This window comes from Astatotilapia calliptera, chromosome 8 (assembly GCF_900246225.1).
Source record: "Astatotilapia calliptera chromosome 8, fAstCal1.2, whole genome shotgun sequence".
NCBI classification, from domain to species: domain Eukaryota; kingdom Metazoa; phylum Chordata; class Actinopteri; order Cichliformes; family Cichlidae; genus Astatotilapia; species Astatotilapia calliptera.
In genome coordinates, this window is record NC_039309.1 from 2,295,380 (window position 1) to 2,319,390 (window position 24,011).

Here is a 24,011-nt window from a genome sequence, read left to right on the forward strand (position 1 = left end):
TGATGGCAGCACGTTTGGCTGCAGCATGAGGTCATCACTGATGATGCACTTCCTTCCTTCCATAAAGTTCAAGCAGGCATTTTATGGGGTCTTTAAAGGTGTTAAACATCTACGTGTATGTCAAAGAGGTTGGTTGTGGTGAAAAATGTCCCCTTTGTTAGGGGACGTTAAGCTCACCAACAATCAGTCAGACACAGTAGAAAGCCGTGCTGACGAAGAACCCCGAGCCTCAGCCAGAGCGTACATTTACTGTTGTAGGAGAAACTAGGAGCGGTTTCTGGCCATAAAGCCCGTTTCCTGACGGCGACCTGCAGCCACACTGCAGCCTCCGCCACAGACAAAAGAAGTTCAAGTGTAGGTGTGAGCAGACTGTGCAGGCCTGCCTGGAGGATGAGCAGACCCAACAGCTGACCACTGCTAAGGCTGCACATCACCTTAAACGGGCAGGGTGAGACCCCGGGGACACCGACAGCTGCTGTTAGACTCACCAGCGGAAACCTTATGTGACCTTTTACCTCTTCTTGTTCGTCCTGGCTGACCAAACACTCTCCAGAAGTAATTAGTGAAAAAGTATTTGTTTTATCCTGACTTCTTATCTTGTTTTGATAAAGATTAGAAGTGAAATTCATAACAGTAATTAAAGTCACATTTATTGCTTGGCTGTACTTGAAAGGAGCAACATAAGTACAGAAATAATATGTTTAACTGAGTTCTCGCCATAAAGCAGCAAATCACAACAACATTCCCAGTGATGGGGCTTTACAGTGTGAGCTAAAGACTCTACAACAACACATCCCAACAAGCATAGGAGCAAGCACTGGCAACAGTGGGAAGGAAAAACTCAGTTTTAACAGGAAGAAACATCCAGCAGAACCAGGGAGGGGGAGTGAGGGGAGGAAACAGTGTGTGAAAAAAGGAGAGAGAAGAAGAAAGACTCATGGGAATCCCCCAGCAGCCTACACCTATGGCACGTAACTAAGGGAGGAGTCAGGGTCACCTGATCTCGCCCTAACTATATGCTTTATCAAAAGGCCTGAGACATGCCATTAAGATAAGAGGCGGCCTGATTATAGAAAAATAGAAAGATGAAAGTAATCGCAGAGATGAGACAGTGTCTATACAAGCCAGACTTCACTCTTATAAAACAGAGAGCTCGTGCTGCAGTATGAGTGGCTTTACAGCACCAGGCTAAAAGCTGCTTGCTTATCAAAATCTTTCTTTTAAGAGTTTGATATTTCCAAAGTGTCAACACGAGGACGTCTTAAGATAAGCAGCGAAGACAGACACTTGTAGTAGCAGCAGAGTGGCACTGCAGTATGTGTCAGTCTGCAGCTGACAACAAACTGATTAAAATGTCAAATATGAGAAAAATTAAATCAGGAAATTGAAAGTCAGACACTTGTGATTTCACCTCTTTATGTTCACAACAGTATAGAAAAATGACACTTTATTGCTCACACTGACAGCCAGTATTACTTCCTTTTTTCCTTGCTTGGTGACACACACACACACACACACACACACACACACACACACACACACACACACACACACACACACACACACACACACACACACACACACACACACACACACACACAGTTTACCAAATATGTTAAACAGTCTATTTTCTGCAGTGGAAGAAGGAGAAGTTTCCTTCTAAAACTTGTCAAACTCCTTTTTTCTGTCTTCAAGTTGCTCTCTGAAGTTAACTGTGTCTGCGAGAAAACAGCAAATCTGAGCTTTGTCATTTGTAGCCTGTTGAAGAACGCAACAACATAAGCAACACATGGACGCTTTGACACACACACACTGAAAATCCGACAGCACATCGAGCACCCTCGTCAAGCACGCTCATAAACATTTGGAAGGCTGGCAGTGGCTCCTGGCATTGAGGGATGGTGTGTAGTGTGTCTGTGCTGTATCTGCTGAATGATGATCCACTCCACAGCGATCAGTGTTCCCCCACCCACCCACACACACACACCACCCACACACACACACACACACACACACACACTTTAGTGAAATGGAATAGTTTAAATGGCAGACAGTTTTGTTCTAATGAAAAGCAGCTCATTATCTGTACAAATTACTGCCTCTAACATCTTTGCATCCATCACTCAGGACTCCTCATCTACGGTTAGGGTTCATCCATCCATATTCTGCCATTTTTCCAGGTCTGGACAGAAAGTCCTCCAAAGACGCCCAGGACTTCCTCACCCAGGCCACCCAGTTGTACACCTACCCAGAGACCTCACCTAGCAGGTGTTCAGGAGCCACTCTGACCAGATGTCTGAACCTCCTCAGCTGGTTTCTTTCGATGTGCAAGAGCGCTCTTCTCCGAGTCGCCCCTGAACGTCAGAGCTCGACAGCTTCATGCATGCTCATCCTTCTCTTCTCCAGAACAGAACAGTGACACACGTTGTACTGGATTAGTCAAAGTGCTGAAAACTTCTCAAGTAGCAAGTGCAAAGACACACAAGCGTCTGAGGCTGATAGTGATTAATGACTCCAAGAGTCAGAGCAGAGTTCGCTGTTGGGCCAAGTAAATGTCTCATATTTAAATATTACACAAGAGGAAGAAGTGATTCTTGGAAACGATTTATAAAAGACCTCCGATGGTTTGAAAATCAATCATCCCACTGTGAAGATCATCATCTACAAGTGTTACAGAGATCAAACAGCTGCCAGCTTCGGCAGACCAAAGACGGACCGCTTGATGTGAAAGCGAGTCTGCAAGGATGCCAAAATGTCTCCACAGAACCTGCAGGTAACGGTTTTAATTGTTGGGAAAAGCCACCAAAGAGTGGTTGTCCAAAACGGTGTTTGGCAGTCTGTTCTGGAAACACGAATCAAAGATGGAGTTGCCTGTCCACAGTAAGAGGAGCAGATCAGAGACGGCTGTTGGGAGAAGCCTGGTGCTGGGAATGGTTTGGTTTGGGGGCAGCGTGTACTCGCTTATTATTGAGGTTTGATCATATTAAAAGTTAATCTGTCTGAAGCTGGACCATAGATGGATCTCTGCTACTCACAGAGGAAAAGTCAAACTGGAGGAATGGTAATTGGTCATGGTGGAATGGTAAAAAATGACCTTTATTGCTCCGCTGTTATCGTTTGATAGTTATTACATTTTTATCGCAGAATGCAGCACGGCCTCCGAAGCCGAGGGCGCACTTATTTTTCCACAGGAAAACCATTAATGGAAGAATTGCTCTGTCAGTGACTAAAGCTGATATCCTAAACTATAACAGCATGGATCAAGTCAGAAGCACGAGAGCTCAGTCATTAACAGAACGACCCACATCGCAGTAAAAATATCACCTCAGTCTCTCAGAGACCATAAGAGGGAAACATAAATGAGCAGAAATTACTTTCAAGTCTGATTCTCCAAAGAAAAATAAATAAAACAAATGTAGAATAAAAATCCCTACAAACAACTTCAAGGCCAATTCTTCCATTAAGAGAGAAATATTTAATCGTCTCTGCGCTGCAGCGATTTCATTGAGGCCCCGGGTACCTGAGCAGCTTCATCACGACCGCTCGTTCTCTCGAGCTGGCTCCGTGATACGACGGAAACAGCCACTGGACTCCGAGGGGAAATAACCGACGGGTAGGGCGAAGCAAAGAAGAGCAGCAAGAGAAGAAAAACAGAAGGAAAGCAAGAGGAGGAAGGAAAGCGTGGAGAGACGCCAACCTGGAGGGGAGGCTTATTTCTGTCCTTCCCATCGCAGCAAAGGCAGAGCGAACGAGGGAGCGACGGCCAAAACAGGAGAGAGGAAAGCAAAATGTCACGCACCCACTCCCCCCCCACCTTTTTTTTCAGCTCTCGATTTTCTTCAGAAAATATTGCTTTTTGTTCCTGAGCCAAAACTCAATTAGAATCTCCAAAAGCTCGGCTGACAGGGGCTGGGCTGTTTTTAAAGCTGACAAAGGGCTCCAGAACCAAAACAGTCTGCATGAATAAATACAAGCTGTGACATCATTAATATGAAAGAAGCAGGACAGAGATTTTTTGGCTCATTTTTTTATTTTATTAATGATGGGTTTAAGTTTTGCAATTAAAGTAGCTGGTTGAAAAAAACAAGACTGAGGAAGCTGCTGAACAGCGTACCCGGCCTCTCAGGTGTTTAAACGGTGCTCAAAGGATGGAGAACACAAAATTGGTCCAAAAACCTCTCATGTTCAGCTGTTTTTTGTAAAAAGATAACAATGTTAGCCTTTTCTGCAGCTATGGGGCATATATGGCATCACTCTTGGCTGGAAGCAGTGCTTAAACAATGGAAAAAACACAAACTTTGTCCAAAAACCTCTCATGTTTAACTGTTTTCCACTTTTTCTTTGGTCATTTTAGCCTTTTTGGCCAGGGTGAAGGGAGTACCTGCCATCAAACAAGAGGACAGCCGCATGTAGCTATGATGATGTTTGCTAGTTCACCTTACATGCATTAATGTAATAACGTGGTTAGCCTACTCAACGTAAATTACACACGAACAACATTAAGCTCCTCACGCAGAGATGAACGGCTGCTGCTGCATCATCATCCTCATCATTTCTGCTACACTGGCAGGGCTAGGGGCCAGGACTCTCCTCTTCGGGTTCTTGGGGGATGTTGCTAACTCCGGGTCAGATAACAGGCACCACACCCGCAGTAGATGTGCTCGGTGTGAGGTCTCGCAGCAAGCTATCAAATACGGCGCATTTATCGGCTTTTAAAAAAAACGCTATGTATCAGCTTAAAGCACTTGTTGCAGGCTGCTGAGTTTGCATATTTTGGGCGTTTTTAGTCTGTAGCTCTGCTCTAAAAGTACATACGTACCTGGACCCGCCTACTATCCTCGGAAACGTAAAATGATTGGCTAGAATCTAAAGTGTATCACAGCTCAGGAAAAAAAAGCACCGAAATAAAGCACCGAAATGTGCGCTGCTTTTCGGTCTGGTTACTACCGTTTATGTCAGAACCGGTGCCATCATGGCACCGGACACCGGTACCCATCCCTACTCAGGATGTTTACGAGCACCTGTAAGGTTCAGTTTTTGTTCTTCTGAGAAACAGATGTAGAAAAATGATATAAATCATTTGAACTAATATGTACAAAAGGCTTCAGACTCTGTTTTGTCTGCTCTAAGCTCTGTCTGAAGTCACAGGGAGGGGAAATCCTTATATAGTGACGTCAGGCAAAGATGACCCGCCCATTCATCTGTATGAGAGAGTCAGCCAATCAAAAGAAAGCTGGCTAAAAAAACAAAAAACTATGACTGTTTTTACAGTGTCGTGCTGCGAAACAGGACATTTTTATGTGCAGTGCACAGGGTTAAGAGCGATGCAGCAGAGGGCAGGGTTCGTCTTATCGCGTCCCATGTGAAAGCTGCTTCTGTCTTCGGCTCTGTCCTCCAGATCTGCCCACCTCTGTCCTCCAGATCTGCCCACCTCTGTCCTCTGCTCCCTGGGCAGCGTTGGGCTCCCAGGCCCCGCAGACCAGCTGGACGGACACGATAAGACTGAGGCTGCCGAGGACACACACACTCACATATACAAAAACACAAGCTGCAAACACACACACACACCCCGGGGAAACACAGGCCAGCTATTACAGCAAGAGACTTCCATCTCTGACTCTCGCCTTCTCTTCACAGGCTCATTTTTCACCCACCAGCTCGGCTCCTCCTCGGGCTGCTGTTTGTTCTTGTGTTTCTCCAGCGCTGTGGGAGTGTGTACGCATGTGTGTGTGTGTGTTTTCTCCTTGTCTGTACCTTGACTAATGATCTAAATAAAATTATTCTGCCATCTTTATTTATTCTCGCTGTCAGAGCTTTAACACTCAGATGCTGTCACAGCAAGTACATTTCTCAGACTACGGGTCAAGTCAACAGTTTGATGCCATAATTTGTTTTAGTGCAACGAAGGCAAAGCGTCATGCATGAAACAATGATTGAGCCTAACATTAGAGACTCATTTAAAATGAACTCAGTGGACAGTTTCACTGGTGTGTGTGCTGCTTTTCTGCCCTGAAAGGTTGAGTTTGGGCTTGAAATGTCCCCACTCATCAGCTGTGTATATCACCTCTGTACATTTATGTACTTATGTACATAAGGATTCCACAATGCTGTATCAAAATGATGTCATTTCCTTATATTTTGATAATAGGAAATAAGATGTACTGATGTATTAAAACATGCAAATTTAAATGGAAGTGCAGTATATACGGTAAAAATGGCGTTTGTATAATTTGAACGAGGTTGAAAGTGAATATTTGGTGTGAGCAGCTCAGTCTGAACTCTGTGAGTCAGCTGTCTTTAAGTCGTCTTTAGAAATAGTTCTCCAGGCTTTTGGAAGGACACTGGTCTCTGTCAGGATGATCCCACAGTGCTTCAGTAACGTTGAGGTCTGTGCTCTGGGGAGGCCGATCCATGACTGATATCCAGGTTTGGTTTTACTGTTTTGCAAACTTGTCATGCTGAAAAATGAACCCACTGCCGATCAGAAGCTTAGTGGACCATAACCTGACAGGATACTTTTTGTGTTCATAATTCTACCAAATTTGGCCAAATCCCAGCAGCACAGGCTGGAACACAACACCCAGAGACTATCTGTCAGCTGGGTGTCGTGTTTTAGACCTGCCACTTCTTTTTTTGTCCTCTGTTTGTCAGTTTTGTCAGTTTTTAATGGCACCATGGTACGCCAGGTTTTGTCTAGTTTTTGTCTTTTATAGCTGAACAGCTGAATCACCTTGTTGAAGCAAAAACACTGTTTATTCCTTTCAAACTGTTATCTTTGACATTTTGATGCATTATACAAATGACACTGCAACAAATTTCGCCCTTTTATGACAGTTACAAAGTGGGTAAAGATATCCTTTAAAATTGCTTCTTTGCTATGTTGTCTGCTCTGTGTAAACAAAACACCGGTTCATCCCGGAGTTTTTTCATTTCTGAATGATTCACAGGTCGATGCTAAATGATCCAAAAGTATTCAGGCATGAGGACGGCAGAGCCAGTGTGCGAAAAAGCAGCCAATGCCCAAAGAAACATTTTCAAAGACCTTCAGAGAACCTGGAGACCACTGTTTAAAAATTACAAGCACATCTGACTGCTTGGAAGCAAAATATAAAGACATTAGGTCTGGCTTTTGTGCACAGTACTGTATACTCAGAGGAATTTCTTTTGAAGGGAATGATGAAATGAAAACTTGTGACCTGACAAATATCCGTCCCTGATGCTGAGCCACATTCGGCGACCGTGAATGTATTTGTTTGATGAATAGCTCATGAGCTACCAGCATTGTGGGAAAGATGAGGAACGAGTCAAGGCTTTGATGAAGCAGAGAAGAAACTACAGAGAAAAAAAGAAAGGGTGAAGGCGGAGTCACGGCAGTCTCACCAGCACTAACAAAAAGAAAGATATAAAGACACGAAGAGATAAATTATGAGGCGAGAAACTTTCTAATCAAACATTAAAAACATTGCAACACCTTCATACTACTTTCCCTCCTTCATTTTGTCTGTTTAATTTCATCATTTATTAGTTTGTGGTGGAGTCGGGGAGCATGGCGGACTATATGCCTCCCACTTGAAATGCCATTTGAGTCACTTAGGGTAATAGCTGATAGCTTCTCTTTTATTATCGACTGTTTTAATACAGGGGAGCGTGGCGAGGGACCAGTTCTGTATAATGATGCTGTGGCTAAGTGCTGTGTAGATGGCACTTTGAATGCCGCATCAGGATTGCATTCATAAATACTGATGAGGGCGACTGATGCGCAGTGCTGACATCTCGCCGTTGCAGAGACGACGGCGAAGAAGAAAGTCTGCCCGTCCCGCCCCGCGTCCCCTTTAATCGACCAATCAGGGCAGCTTGTGACATAGTTTTGGAAAAGTTAGGAAAAGTTTTGAAAGAAAAGTTTTGGTTGGAGTGAGTAAATAGATTTTTCTGGGAGGAATAAAAGGACGGAGCTGATTGGTATTTAGGAAGCTTTATCATTGCTGTCAGCAGCTAGAGAATATTTCATGCTGTCTGGAGAAAAACAGGGAAATATGTTCACCAGGATTTAAATGTGTGAATCTGGACTGTGAGAGGAAGAGGAGGACGGATGGATGGATGGATGGATGGGTGGGTGTAAGGATAAATGGATGGATGGATGGATGGATGGGTGTAAGGATAAATGGATGGATGGGTGTAAGGATAAATGGATGGATGGATGGATGGATGGGTGTAAGGATAAATGGATGGATGGATGGATGGATGGGTGTAAGGATAAATGGATGGATGGATGGATGGATGGGTGTAAGGATAAATGGATGGATGGATGGATGGATGGATGGATGGATGGATGGATGGATGGATGGATGGGTGTAAGGATAAATGGATGGATGGATGGGTGTAAGGATAAATGGATGGATGGATGGATGGATGGATGGATGGGTGTAAGGATAAATGGATGGATGGGTGTAAGGATAAATGGATGGATGGATGGATGGATGGGTGTAAGGATAAATGGATGGATGGATGGATGGATGGGTGTAAGGATAAATGGATGGATGGATGGGTGTAAGGATAAATGGATGGATGGATGGATGGATGGATGGATGGATGGGTGTAAGGATAAATGGATGGATGGATGGGTGTAAGGATAAATGGATGGATGGATGGATGGGTGTAAGGATAAATGGATGGATGGATGGATGGATGGATGGATGGGTGTAAGGATGGATGGATGGATGGATGGATGGATGGGTGTAAGGATGGATAAATGGATGGATGGATGGATGGATGGATGGATGGGTGTAAGGATAAATGGATGGATGGATGGATGGATGGATGGGTGTAAGGATAAATGGATGGATGGATGGGTGGATGGGTGTAAGGATAGATGGATGTAAGGATGGATGGATGGATGGATGTAAGGATGGATGGATGGATGGATGGAAGGCTTCAGAAAACCAAAGAAGTTTTTTGTCATACCTGTCATACAGGTTATTTGCTGTATGACAGAAACGTTGTCCTGTGGAATTCAACAACACTTGTATCGTGCGTTGAGTTGAGCATTTTTTAACCTCTCGTTTTCACTCCTTTTTTTTAACAATACCGACAGAAGACTAGAGCGATGCTGTTCGTTGGACTTGTAGTGAAAACCATGCACTCCCTTTAGCTTTGTGACTCTGCTTGCTGCTGTGGTCTCACTAAACACTTTGTGCTGTTCGAACTGTAAAGATTTGACCTTTAATAAAATGTTCAAATCTGTCAGATGTCAAGCAGCAGAATAATTTGCTGTTTGTTATAAAAGACATAAAAAGGCAGACGCGCCTCTGAAAAGTGAACAATGCCAAAGTACTCAGTGACTAGTTTTAAGTCTTATTAAACAGAGATGATGTTAATTTAGCAAATTATGGCCCTCGTTACATTGAAAACGGAGCATTATTATTATATTCATTGGCTAATGTCAATCACAAGTCATCACACAATTAGCGTGCACACTTCCTCAGTTTCACAGTCCAAACTATTTTAAGATACCAAGATGGAGGCAGCGCGAACGCTCGGCTCCAGGCTTCCCTGATCTGTGTGATGATGTGCTGGTTACACGTGTGACAGTTGAATTCAGTGGAAAAACAACATGTTGAAGCTCCTTTTCTGCCTGTGACTGATAGCGATCATGCTGTTTGGCACACTGCACACTCTGGTCTTGATTGAGTGGACCGCATGTCTCTGTTTTATTACGAATGCAAATCTGCATTCTTGACGGATCACTTGGTAGACTGGCCGTCACCGACTCCTCAAAGAAAACAGCGCTGGTATATTTTTATCTTTAAGCCAATACTGGGCCAACTTTCATCCAGTTTAGCTCCGTAGCTTTCTCTGCCTCAGCACCAACAGCTGCCAGCTACACTCTTCCAAATGGTTTGTTTGATATGCTCGGGGTCTTTGACAAATCTGGGAATCAGCATTTTATTACTACACTCCCTGAATATGGAATAATTTGCAGGAATATCCCAACGTAAGCATGCATATATCTGCTGCAGAATTTAAAAGCATTATAAGGGATGTGGTGAAGAAGACAAGAGGATGTCTACACCAGGGGTGGGGAACTCCAGGCTTCGAGGGCCTGCAGGTTTTAGATCTCACCCTGGGTCAGCACACCTGAATCAGAAGATTAGTTCATTACCAGGCCTCTGGACAACTTCAAGACACGTTGAGGAGGTCATTTAAACACGCTCCTCTGAGTCAAAGGGCGTCATATATGGAAGCCTGCAAGGGACACATTTGCACCTAGCGAAGCACCTAACAAAGCAAAAATAAAAGCAATAAATGGCACAAACCCAGGCCTCCTTCCACCTTACTGAATACTAATGCAGACTTTAGAAGCATCAAGCTCTGAGTCTTTGTGTGATGAACATCAATGCTTGAACCTCTGGGCTAAAAAAAAAACTTTGGATATGAAGTTTTTTTGTTCATATCAGAAGAAAGAACATCTATAGCGTTTCAGGAAACAGTGTTGTCTCTCAGATGTTTTCAGCTGGAAGAAGTGATGATGTAATTTTCACATTTTCTGAGCATTTCATTGCTACGTGCTCATTAACTAACAGCAGCACATGCATCCTGCTGTTATCTGCAAACATGTGAATTTCAATGCAGATTCAGGTCCAGATGGAGGTCCCAGATATCTAAATATTTTCCATTATTAACATAATTTGAGAGGATTTTTTACATCCCTGTTAGAGGTGTGAGCTCTACTTTGCATGACTGCATTTGGACAGAAAGCCCGCCCATAAGGCACACGAGCTTTAGAGATAACGAGAGGTAAATATGGACATATAGACATGAATAAATAAGTGCACATACGCCATTTGAGTCTCCGAGTCTCTAATAGCTCGGCTCTTATGAAAGATTCATGAGGATTCATGAGGTTCGGGTAATGAGGTTGACATGGATTCCTCTCATCTGTGCTGCTGGATCGACATCAGCTGCACGAGCCAGCTCTGATGTACGAGGTGAATCAGAGATAGACCCGACCCGGTCAGCCGAACCTCATCAAACATGCCGAACATGCACGCGCGCACACAGTAGAGGGGCCACAGACCAGCTCAGAGATCAGCGCAGGCAGAGATTGGATATGAATTGCATAAATTTAAATTTGTCATGCTCGTGGTGAAACGCTCAATTGGGGGAAGAAGAAAGTTCTTTGTGGAATGAATGAAATGAGAAATGCAGTTTGTAAGGAGACTGACAGCAGACTGTAACAGCGCTCAGGCCTCATGCGGGGGTGCATCGTCTTTACTGAGGTGCACACCGGGCTGCTCAAGGCTGTGAAAGACATTTTTAATATTTCTGAACAAAGATTTTTGGGCGGAGCCAAAGTGATGGCAAACGTATCTGATCTGCATTAGTGAAAGCTTACAGATAACAACTTAAAGATTTCTCTGGCTATGCTGAAGATTTGTTGAATGATCGTTGTGTAACAGATCGACATGCTACCCACGATAAATCTGGACGCCGGCAGCCGTGGAAGATGTTTGCTGTGATAAACAAACTATAAACTCTCAAAGCTTCTATTTCAAATCGAACCCCGAGTATAGACAGTCTGCATCATCCTGATGTAAGAACCCAGGTGCTTTGCTTTTTGCCATGCCAGCATTGTATAAGAGTGTTTATGAAAACTTGTCATGGCTAAATCAATGTCACACCAACACACTGAGCCATCCTGTGGGACAGCCTGGCCTTTGTTTCAGCTCACATCTCTTCAATGAGATGTTTTGGAGTAGTTCTCTGCTTAGGCTGCTTCCCCCGCGATGGGGCCCTGGATAAGCGAAAGACGGACGGACGGTTGGATGTATAGTTGACTAAAACTGGTCTGCTGCATAAACACATATCAATGTCTTCTTCACCTCCCGAGTTTCAATAATGCTTCACTTTTTCTTCTTGCACTGTGAGTCCGTCTCTGTCCTCTCACCTTTCTTTTCTGCTCTACCTCTGAAACCGAACACCAGAGAAAACTCTTAATAAGAATGCAAAGGCACTATTTGATGTTATTAAGACTAATTGGAGTCCTCAGAGTCTCTGCATGTAGAGAGGTTGAATAAAATATGTAAAACCGCTCCGATGACCCACAGCGGATGCATCCATTAATCTGTGTGGAAGCTGCGAGCGGAGAACGTGAGCTTGCGTTTGCTGAACTTACAGTGGAGACATAAGTGTTATTGCTCTCATTGCGCTGCAGTCATGATATTCATTTCTTTGTGCAGAGGCCGACGGGGCGTCTTCGCTGTGCTGGGTCAGTTTGGGGTCTTAATGGAGTTTCAGTTTGTTTAGTTCGTTTTATTTTACAGCTTTATTGGTAAGTGCTGCGATTGGAGCCCCATCGCGGTTCATATGATGGTGTTTGATCAGAACAGTTAAACAGATGCATTACGCTGATCTGCGCTTCCTCCTCGCAGCGTATCAGCATCCATTACCTGGATTGGTTAAAAGGTTTCTTGTAATTATCGACTGAATTTAACCGGAGGGCATTTTTAAAGAAATGGATGCGGTCGTTCCAAGAAAGGGACTGAAAGTTCTGAAGTGAACAACGCTGATGTTTCTGCTTTTTGTAACATCACAGAGAGAAGAAGCCAGACTCGTTCTTGCGAGGTTCACATAAGTGACTGTGTCATTTAAAGTTTGGCTGCCATCCTCCTGATAGGAAGCCCTCTGTGCTTCCTCCAGAGTTCCTCCAACATTTGGGACACTTCTTGGAAGTCTGATATCTGCAGTGGCTGCTGGATCTCCTCCACTGTTTCAAAATGGGAGCCAGAACTGCCAGGCAGGCAGCGACTGTGCACATTTTTCTACAAGCTTCATATGATGGTTCATATAAGAGGTGAGAACACAAGAGTTTGCCAATGAAAAACAGAAACCTGATCAAATTTTGGCTGCCGTCTGTCTTAAAGGACGTGCTTTGTGCTCATTCCAGCTTCCCTACAATGCTTGGAATGCTGGAATAAGTCTGGTTAACGGAGCGGCTGCTGGATCTCCTCCACTGTGTCAGAGACTCGACTCTTTGACATAAATTTCATGGAAAGACGTCGACTCCGGAAGCCAAAACTGGCAGGTGGAGTGGGTGTTGAGTGTGGATTGTGTTGATGTGGCCGGTCAGGAAAAGACGGGGACCTTCCCAGTTGCGCTCCTAACACACCGTCACTGCCTGGGATCCAGACAGCAACACTTTGACACAAACTGATGTTTTCAAAGGAAACTTGGAGACTGAAAACAGCAGAGGTGCAGGTGTGGCTGACTTTGACGAGGATATCGGGTAAGTTGCGTATCCTTCGATAAAGAGACGACTAAACCAGACGACTATGCAGACAGCTTCAATAAACAATATTAGATATTTTATTCTATTCATTTACGAAAACCGCGATGAACTCAGATAATGTTTTTCACAGGTCGTCACTCATTAACCTTTAGATTGATTTATTTACACTGGGTCTTATTTTCGATTAGATATTTGTGTTGTATTCAATTCTCACCTCACCATTTAATCCTATTAGTAGAAAATATTAGTATAAAAATAATATTGCATTTAGATTTTCATAGTTGTGTCTTGCATGGATAAAACATTGGAACAGGTTATTTTTTCTTTAGTTTCCCTGAAGAATATTTAATGCCTAATGAGTAACAAACATTTTCTATTTTTAATGCTCTGCTATCTGTCAGAAGAATATTATGTCCTTAATAAAAAAAATTATCAAATAAAGTCTTTTTTGTGCCAGTTGATCATAAATATTCATTTCCTGCTGTCTGTCAATCAGCATCTTAGCAGCCCAGGTGTGACTCTCTTTCAGGCGTTGCTCTCTCAGAGGTAAATTCTCCAAATTGATGCAGCTTTTCGGATTGATAGTCATGAAACAACAAGCATGGCCTCCCGCCCGTCTGCCGGCCAGCTAGCTCATTTGCATTTCAATCTCTTCATCTGCGATCCCCACGCTGGCCCGACTCGCTCCCTCTCCTCTCCGTGTACACGCCTCCTTCTCTCTGCTCATTTGCTCATGACGAGGATCGGGCTTTGATATTAGAGGAGGCTGGAGACCTTTAGCCTTAGCTGAAAGATGTAAGGAGGGAGCGGTAGATGGACAGCTGAGGAGATGAAGGTGGTGACAGAAATATCAGAGAGGAAGGACGACAAAGAGAAGAAACGAGATGCTTGGCTGAATGACACTTAATGCTAATCATCACTGACACAGTGCTATGCTAATACTGCAGCACACTGTGAACTGTGCCTCAGTTACAACCACAAATGCTTCAGAGCTTGTTCTGCCACATTCAGTGTATGGATGCAGATTGCTAATCAAGCTAGCTAGCCTGAGCTGATAACTTCAGCCTGTCATCCAGATGAGGTCACTTCCTGTTACAAAGCAGGCAGATTGCCAAAAGCAATGCAATCAATTTGATTCAGTCGCTGCTGATCAGTGCAAGCCGTTTGTTGAGCACAACTCAAATGGTTGCCGACTGCTCGTATTCTGGTCGTCCTGCAGCAACTTTGTCACTATTTGTGGAGGAAATGGTATCAAAGGTACTTTGAATAAAAGCAACTGACCACAAGTGGTTCCATCCTAGGCCCCGTCCTCAATGCAACCAATTCAAAGACAACAAGAACAAAAGTTCATTGCACAAGGTTAGTCAGTTTGCTCACGCCACAGTGTCCAGTTACCTCTAGTGTTACTGTAGCATCAGGATTTGAAATGCAGAAACCAAGATCGTGGTGTCGCAAAATAAACTGTTTACGGCAATGTTTTTTCATCGTTTTGATGGTCGCTGTAGAATTTTTTTTAAAGTTCTCTCTTTCTCTTATTTAATATAGCCACACTACGGACGGACAAGTGACTGTTTTTATGCGTTGTCGTTAGCAACAATGACTGTAAACCATCGCGTGAATCACGTGAAATAGTCTGCAGAGTGTTTACGGACGAGAAGATAAAAAGAGCCTCAGGTGCTAGAAAATAAACCTTAGAAGAGGCGTTTCCCCCGCAGCACGCCGTGTAATAAATACTCACAGAACAAATGGTGGCCATTTCATCGTATGTCTAGAAATGTATATAATGTATAAATGTATAAAATGTATATAATGTATAAATGTATATAATGTATATAATGTATAAATGTATAATGTAAAATGTATATAATGTATAAATGTATAAAATGTATATAATGTATAATGTATAAATGTATATAATGTATAAATGTATATAATGTATAAATGTATAAATGTATATAATGTATAAATGTATATAATGTATATAATGTATAAATGTATATAATGTATAAATGTATAAAATGTATATAATGTATAAATGTATATAATGTATAAATGTATATAATGTATAAATGTATATAATGTATAAATGTATAAAATGTATATAATGTATAAATGTATATAATGTATATAATGTATAAATGTATATAATGTATAAATGTATAAAATGTATATAATGTATAAATGTATATAATGTATATAATGTATAAATGTATAAAATGTATATAATGTATAAATGTATATAATGTATATAATGTATAAATGTATATAATGTATAGCTTCATGCATCGGTCAAAACACTCGACACCCAGCTGAAAACACTTCACACAAGTCGAGCTGCCCGAGAGTCAGAATTTACAGAAAATGTAAAATTGTGGGGACGATAAATGTCTTATATCGGGATATGAGATTTTGGTCATATCGCACAGCCCTACACACACACACACACAATAACAGAGATGGATGAGAAAGTAGTAAAGGAGACAGATGTTTGATGGGAAATGCTGGCTGGTGGAGAGAGAATGATGAGGAGGAAAAGATTGTGAAAACTAAAACAATGAACACACACACACACACACACACACACACACACACACACACTGCTGTGGTTGCATGTTTTTGAAGATCCACGATCAGCAGTCTGTCAGCATCTGCCTGTAAACTGTAACTGAGCTGACACCAGATCAGCTCTCAGGGTCTGATGAACTGGATGAGTGTGTGTGTGTGTGAGAGAGAGATAAAGAGTGCCTCTTTCTTTCTTCATATCACTGTAAAGACCCACAGCTGGGAGCACACGTGATACCTGAGGGCAGCAAAGAGACAAACTAACAAACTGTAGATGAGAATCTCTCCCATGTGTTACAGGCTACTGTGAACCTTTGGTTACTCTGAGCTTTAGTTTTGTATTTTCAGTCATCTCACAGATAAAAGTTACAGATTCACAAATGAAAATGTTACACCAATGATATTTGGCAGCCATAGACTGTATATAAAAGACAGACTTAAACGTTGGCCCCACGGGGGTCTGAGCTCTGCTTCTGCAATGCAAAGACAACCTCAGGCAACATGAGCTGTACTTGTACTTTCTATCAGATAATGTCTTTAAAAACAAGGTTCAGGGGTCCAGATCAGTAACTCCAGTTAGCTGAGGTGAAGCCTAGCACATGGCTAACAGCTACAACTGCTGTTTCTGTGCACGTATCAGATAAAGCTGAAAAAGTTTTACCATGTTTATTTTTTGTGTTGGATATTTTAACATGGAGGTCTTTGGGACTCCCTCTGAGACAGCCTCGAGTGGACATTAGAGGAACTGCAGTTTTTGCTGCTTAATGACAGCAGGTCTACTTTTGGATGATGCTGCCCGCCAGGTGGAGGTGACAAGGTGAGTGTGCAGCAGTAAATCTAATCCACTACCTCCTGCTCCTCCACCCTCACTTTCATTTATTCAGCCCCTCTCCGCCTCCACTGTGTTCTCCTTATTTATGCCACACAGGCCTGATTTCATAACAAACACAAGGAACACAATCAATCACTTACAGGAGGCTCCCACACACACACACACACACACACACACACACACACACACACGCTTCACTGTACGTGCTCTTACATACAACCTCCAGGCGACATTTTAATCAGAGTCTAATCCACATCAAAGATAAAATTCTGCTTAATCCTTTCACTGCCACCGAGTATGTGCAAGGTAGGTGTGTGTGTGTGTGTGTGTGTGTGTGTGTGTGTGTGTGTGTGTGTGTGTGTGTGTGTGTGTGTGCGTGTGTGTGCGTGTCAGATGTACGATCCCCTGACCATCTGCAGGAGACTTTGATAACCTGATCACAGCAGCTGATAATAACAGTATCACTCTGGCAGAATACTTAGCCTCTGCCCCTGTTTAAGCATGTGCTCGCAGCAGGACAAAACAACAGAAACACCTCAGCAGTATGGAATATTTGTGGTGGAATAAATCAGCTCTACTAGTGATAGCATCGACACAACCCAGTGTACTCTCACATCAAAATCTGATGAATATGTCCGATGATCTTTTAAAGCTGTAACTCACTGAAACCTGGAGTCAGCCTCGCCGTCTTTGTACTGCAGGCGCTGTAAACTAACCTTACCACCACCGATCCTCTTACTTGGAAAACGTGAGTGCAGCTCTCTGCGACACCCACAGCCATTACTAACGTAACACTCCCACTGAATCCCACAGCACTGCTCCTGCTACAACTCCAAGTTTGCTTTAAAGTCTTGTTCACCCTGAAAACGAACTGCCCTGCTGAATAATTAATTCAACTGTCATCCATCATGAGCCTTTGACGGAGAACTTCATCCGCCCCCCCACCCCCCTTGTGTGTTTTGCTGAGCTGCTAAATATAAAACGTGTTTGAACGATACGCGCTTTCATGTCGGCAGGAGCGCGGAGACGAGCTGACCGCGAGGCATCGTGACGTCCTCCTTTTTCATCCTCTGATCAAAACCGCAACACGTTTAGTTCTCGCTGCGTACACTCCTTTGTGCTTTCAACATCTTTAAAAAAAAGTCACAGGAGAAACTCAAAACGACCTACTTTTGCTCCACTCTCCCTGCTTTTTTTTGCCTCTTTCTTGAAATAGCTTAAAATACTGTCTGCATCTTGATCCGGATGACAGGAAGGAAGTTAAAGCAGGTTATTTTCGTCTCTGGTGGAGATCTGTCAGATACCTCTTGGCCTACGTGCTTACATAACTGCCGCCTTTTTTATGCTCCCGTTCAAATAAAGCAGAAAAAAAAGGAAATAAAATGACAAAACCAATTCCAGGTCGTTTGAATGTATAAGCCGACCTGCTGTCCTGCAGCTGCTAACCAACTGCTACAGCTGTCAGCGTGAGCGGTGGGGATGTGAAAGGCCAGCGCCACACCTCTGCTTCATTATTTATCTGGCCTTTTATCCCTTTGCTGGGTTATTTATGAGCTTCAAACAGGTGACCCAGTCAGCTAGTAAGAGGAGGGAGGCTCAGAGAGATGCTGGGGGGGAGGTCAGGAGCGGGGGCGACCCGGGGAAGAAGTGGAGAAGGTTTAAAGTGAGAAGGGAAGAAAAGCGAAGAAGAAAATGTCAGCAGATGAGGAGCAGAGGGAGCAAATCAGGGAGCTGAAACATGACAGAGCTGCAGTTCCTCTAACCACCAGCTGTGGCCCCGCAGACTCATCAAAGGGACAAATTAGGTGTTGAAGAGCACATTTACAGCCTGGTGCAGGGCACAGTTCTGGCCTGTGTGGACAGCCTCAGAGTTAGCGGTGTAGGCCTGCATCAGCTGGTGTCTGCTTGACCTCATTCCTGACCTCGAGTCATTGGGCCGGACGTCTTCAGTGTGTCTTCTCTGCAACATTTTGATTAGATTACTAACCAACACTGACACGTGTTGTAACCATGTGCGCCAGTTTGAAATCCTAATAGTTTCCTAATCTGCGTCTCTGCGTAGCATCCACACATTTACGCAGTTTGCTAACCAAGCTTGTGAGCGTTAGCGGAGAACTTGGACCTCCATGTTTTCATCCATACAGGGTAACATTAAAGTTTAACCTTGAATCTTCAAAACCAATGATGAGCGTCACCATGGCAACGTCTGGATTTCATGCCCTGTGTGGCGACATATTAACCTTTACACAGCATCCAGTGAAAAGCCAGAGTTTCACAAAATAATAGATTTTTTTTAAATTGTACTTTTTCTGAACTTGAGTAAAATAATGTGATTAAAGGAGTGAAATTACTGGCAGGACTTCCAGGACACGATGGGATGAATCAAACCTCTGATGTTTTTTGAACGTTTGCAGCTGGTTTCAGTCAGTAAATGTGTAGATATGATTTATTAAACAGCATTGCACAGGTCCAGAGATCATACCCAGTCATCAGTACATTAATGCTGTTATTACTGTTTGTTTCCTACATGTGTGCACAGCTAAACATGTGTGGGAGTTATTAGCTGGACACACTGGAAATATACATGACACACAAATATAAGAATGTAACTTGCTGTTAAAATAATGATAATCCACAAAGTAATTTGAAGTTATGTGTTATTACTGATAAATCTATTTTCATTTCTATGTTCTTGTTGAATGAAAAAGCCTCAGGCAGAGAAAAACTCAACACCACAAACATCCAGTAGAAGTAGTGATGGAAAGATACATGATTTGTTTTTCTAAAAATGGCAAACATTAAAATTTGACCTCTAATTCTGTTGTATATTAAAATATAAGTGTGTCACTGTCATTTTTAGAAGATTTGTTGACCGATTATTAAATTACTGCAAACAGAAACGGTTCTGACGTTTAACATGATGTTATAAAACAGATATGACGTTCACAGAATCCTGCATTAAACTTTATGGGAGAAACCTTTTCCACAGTGTGCAAAAGTGTTGAGCCAGCACTCATTTCTTTTTATTTGCCCCAAAGAGCCAGACTTTAAAGTTTCAACGTGATCACTGAAAGTCTCTCTTTAAACATTCACTGCTTCTCACTCATCTTTGGTCCAGTACTTGTACCTGACCCGTTAAGTCACTTAACACTGAATCATTCAACAAAAACAATCCAGTGAAAGAAACTAAGAGTTGAATCGTGTTCTTCAGCTTTTCCAACTCCTGTCACGTAACCCGGGCTGACGCACCAGCTCTGATGGAGCGATGACATCGAGCCAAACACGCAGTCGTCGCAGTGAAAACATACGTGGATAGAAACACGGTGAAACGCTATCGGTCACGGATCGGCCCAGACCTCAACATTCCAGTGAACATCGTGATGGAGAACAGAACAAAAGGCAGAAACATCCAAAGCAGAGCTCTGAATGTCTTTAGAGAAGCCTGGAGAAGTGTGCAGGTAAACAAAACACAAGATAAGTGAACTCAGGCTGTGCTGAAGGATAAAGCAGGTCACATCAAACACTGGCTTTCAAACCTGTTTTTGCCTCGTTTGCCTAATGAGACAAAAACATTCGCCTAACAAATTAGATCAGAAATAGCAGGCAGGTGAGCCTCAGTGATGCAGTGCACTCTTACATTTACAGAGGACGGCGTTGGTGACCTCGTGACTCTTCCACACAGCTGTGTTTGTTGTCATGTGTTTCCTGTTGCAGCTGTGACTTCTTCCTCTGTGGTTGTAGTTGTGTAACTGTTGCCAAAGACATATATGGAACAGTCCATTGTATAAATGCTGCTCCAACTACCACCAGCCCAGCGACTTACTAATCTAACAGGTTGGTTCAGGTTTCACCTCAGACCAGTTACATGGATAATTTCATTTGGCAGCTAAACAACCTTTGGGGTTATTTTCAGGCGATTAGAAAATTAATTGGATGAACTGGACTGGCTCCGCCCTCCGCCTCTTACACCTGATTTTCTGATCTCAGACTGCTTTCTGTGTCTGGTGGCTCGTTCCCCCTCAGCACAGGTCTGTCTCCGTCTCTGAGTGAAGCTCATTAGAGTCAGATGTTCACGTTAAACAAATCCAAAGCATTTTTTTCTCTTTACATGAACGATGGAGATCTATATCTTTCTGATTTCTTGCAGTGATTACTTTATCGTGCATAATCCGGATTATCGCTTGAACTCAACGTCTCGTTTATGTTTTTACGTGCATATCGGTCCATCTCACAGTGTCGATCCTGTTCCTGTGGCTATGAGAAAATCACCTCTCCTGAAAACCTTCATGCTGTATAAATAAGGTCAACTTTTACCAGTAATAGAAGTGATGGTCCAGAACTTATGCGTCATTATTCTGTGGTTTGCTTTAGGTCAGTGGTTGGATTAGATGACTGTGCAAGTCCAAATATTAAAGTTCAGGATTTCATAAAAAGCTTTAGAAGAAAAAGGAGGAAGGCAGACGTTAAGGAAGTAAGGATGGAAGGGAAGGTGTCGAGGATGCAGAGAGATGATGAAAACTGTTTTTTTTAAAAAAAATGAAAGTAGACAATGAAAGCAGAAACACAGGCGAGTCTTGAAATAGACAAACCACACAGTTTAACGAGTGACCTGATTTCATATCATTTCCTCGTTTTGTAATTTGCTTTCTCAATTATGAGACGATGAACTCTGGAAGCTACACCAGAACATAAAGCACCTTTTTTCCTTTCTCCTGCTCTAATGGATGGGAAATGTGTGGCAGGTTATTCATCCCTCAGTGTAATCAATGAGCTCCGGCAGCTGATGCATACACAGTGATACTTGAGCACTTGAACCCTGAAACTGATTACATTTGGAAGGTTTTTCCCCTGAGACAGAAAGATAAGAGGAAGAAGGGAAGAGGAGAACGCGTTTCTTCAAGTTGATTTCATATCCCTGATATAGTTGCTGCTAGTAATAAGACAGTGGGTGTGAAGGAATGGAGGAGTGAGAAAAAACTCAGAACAAAACTGCAGCTGAGCTCTGTTTAAATATTTGAGCTAAACTTTACGTCTGCCTGTCAGGTTATAACCTGCGATCTTCTATTTAAAGCAAGTGTAAAACTGGCAGTAGATGTCATTTGTTTTCTGTTCAGCTCCACTGAATAAAATCAGCCCGATATGTTCAGTGCGCACTGCGACAGCACCAACAGTCCAACCAAACAACATCTGATCAATCAGTTCAGCATTGTTTATTTTCACTTCACAACATCAGTTCAACAGACAGAAAACTCCAAAATTAGACCAATGATTTGGTGAAAGTGGGGAGGAAGAACTCCCTTTTAGCAGGATGAGACTTCCAGCAGAACCAGGCTGAGGCGAGCAGGAGGACCCCTGCTGCTGCTGCCGCTCGTTTATTTGTTCTGAGTACTTGCCAATGAAATTATTTGCAGCGGACCTCCTTGTACAACAAAGGTTGAATGAGCATGTGCAACCCAAAGCTTCGGCCATACAATCTAAATCTGTGGTATCAGATATTTGGACACTATTTAACCCAAAGAGCGACATAAACCACTAATGGGGGATTAATAACACCATATTTAAAGCAGTTTCAATCAAATGTCTTCAATATTCAAAAACCGAACCTCATTTTTTCCTTTGTCTTGAATACTTGTGCGCATATTTTAGGTTGACTCTTCCTGTTGCAAAGCAAAGTTTACCTGAAACAGTTTGGATGAAGGCGGCGCTTTCAGTGTACCCATCCATCTGCATCCCAATCCACAGCTATAGCCATGAGATTAGAGAAGTGATGAAAGAGTAAGGCTCTAAATTTAATCCTCAGGGTGAGGAGCTCGGATATCTGGGCAGGTCTCCTCTGTGTTGTGGGGATGGTGGGCTGAGATCGGGCCTCCTGGGTGAATCCCCACAACACCGAGGAGACCCTGAGGGAGGCCCCGAAGCTGCTGGAGAGATTATATTATATGATGACATTTGGAATAGACTACCTATCCTGCTTGCAAAGTAAGCAGTGGATCTCTAAAAGGTCTGCCAGTGGACACAGGGTCATCAACAAGAGACTGAGCAGCCATGTTTTGGCCCGTAACATCTCGCCATTCTGTCCTTTACAATTACTCTCGAGTGAAGCGTTCGCTCCGTCCTTGAGGTTTTTCCGTTTTTCCTTAATTCTTTTTTCCTCAAGTCTATGTTTCTGCTCATCCTGCGAGCAGTAGGATTTAAATATGTAACAGTTGCTCAATAATACATGTTGCTGCAACTGCAAACAACTTAAGATCCCTCTTTGCAAGCTCTGCTCACTGGTCGTTTTCCCCGGTGTTGGCTAACTGCTGACTCTTTCCCCTAACGTGCCCAAAAGCAGCTTTAAAGAGCTGTCATCCAAGACTGTAAACACACACACACACACACACACAGTGTGTGTTTCAGGAGCTGCTAGAAACATGATAATGGCAGCCATTGTTGGCAATGTTTGTGTTGAACATAATCTAATATTTGGAGACGCACACATGTACGGCCCTCAGTGATGTTATTTGGTCGTATGCAAACAGCGAGGACACAGACGGGGAGTGTAATAATGACAGGCACTGTCAGAGTGTGTGTGTGTGTGTGTGTGTGTGTGTGTGTGTGTGTGTCACAGCTACCCTTCTGATAGAGTAACTGCTTTTGTCCGCCTCCTGCAGTAAACACATTTAAGGAAACATTATCCATCTTACTGTGACTGCTCATTGGCTGTTTGTGCGTTTTCATTTCTCGGTAGTTAAAAGCTGACGTAGTCATAAAATGTGGGACGCCAGTTTGCAGGGATAACGCCCTCACTAGCCTGACGGAGCAGATACCAGACACAGTGATACAGTGAAGAAATGTTTTACAGTATAACAACACCAAGGCCCTGTTCGCCCAAATCTACTGTCCAAAGTTGCTCTGAGCTTTCTCTGTGGAGACATCGGTGATGACGGTGAAGCGTCAACACAAACAACAAGAACCTCAACAGCAGCACCTGAAACAGTTCCCCATTTCTTTGTGTAAGTGGAAGAACGACGTCCAGGAGGATAGCTTGTTCTTGTAGTTCTTGAGTTTGCATGAGACGTTGAAGTTCTGCAGTTGTTCAGGATGGTTCTTTATCATCCAGCTCATTGACTGGTACTCTTTACTGTGGACAGACTGTGATGGGTTGCCTGTTTTACTCTTGCTGGGACCATAATTAGGACATTTTCTATCACTGCACGTTGATTATAAAACCAGCATTTGTGAACATAAACTGGTCAGGAAAGAGTTCATAGAGCTCACTGATTCAGTGTGTAGAAGGACTGTTTCTGTAGCGTCAGAGCACAGGTGGGTTTTTAGACAGGATATCAGCTT

General features: G+C 43.0%; 1 protein-coding gene across 1 annotated transcript in view; it reads right to left on the reverse strand.

The window, feature by feature from the left end:
* LOC113027960 (glutamate receptor ionotropic, delta-1-like) overlaps window positions 1-24,011 on the reverse strand; it is a 377,744-nt gene that overhangs the window by 223,530 nt on the left and 130,203 nt on the right. The gene's annotated exons all lie outside the window — the stretch shown is intronic.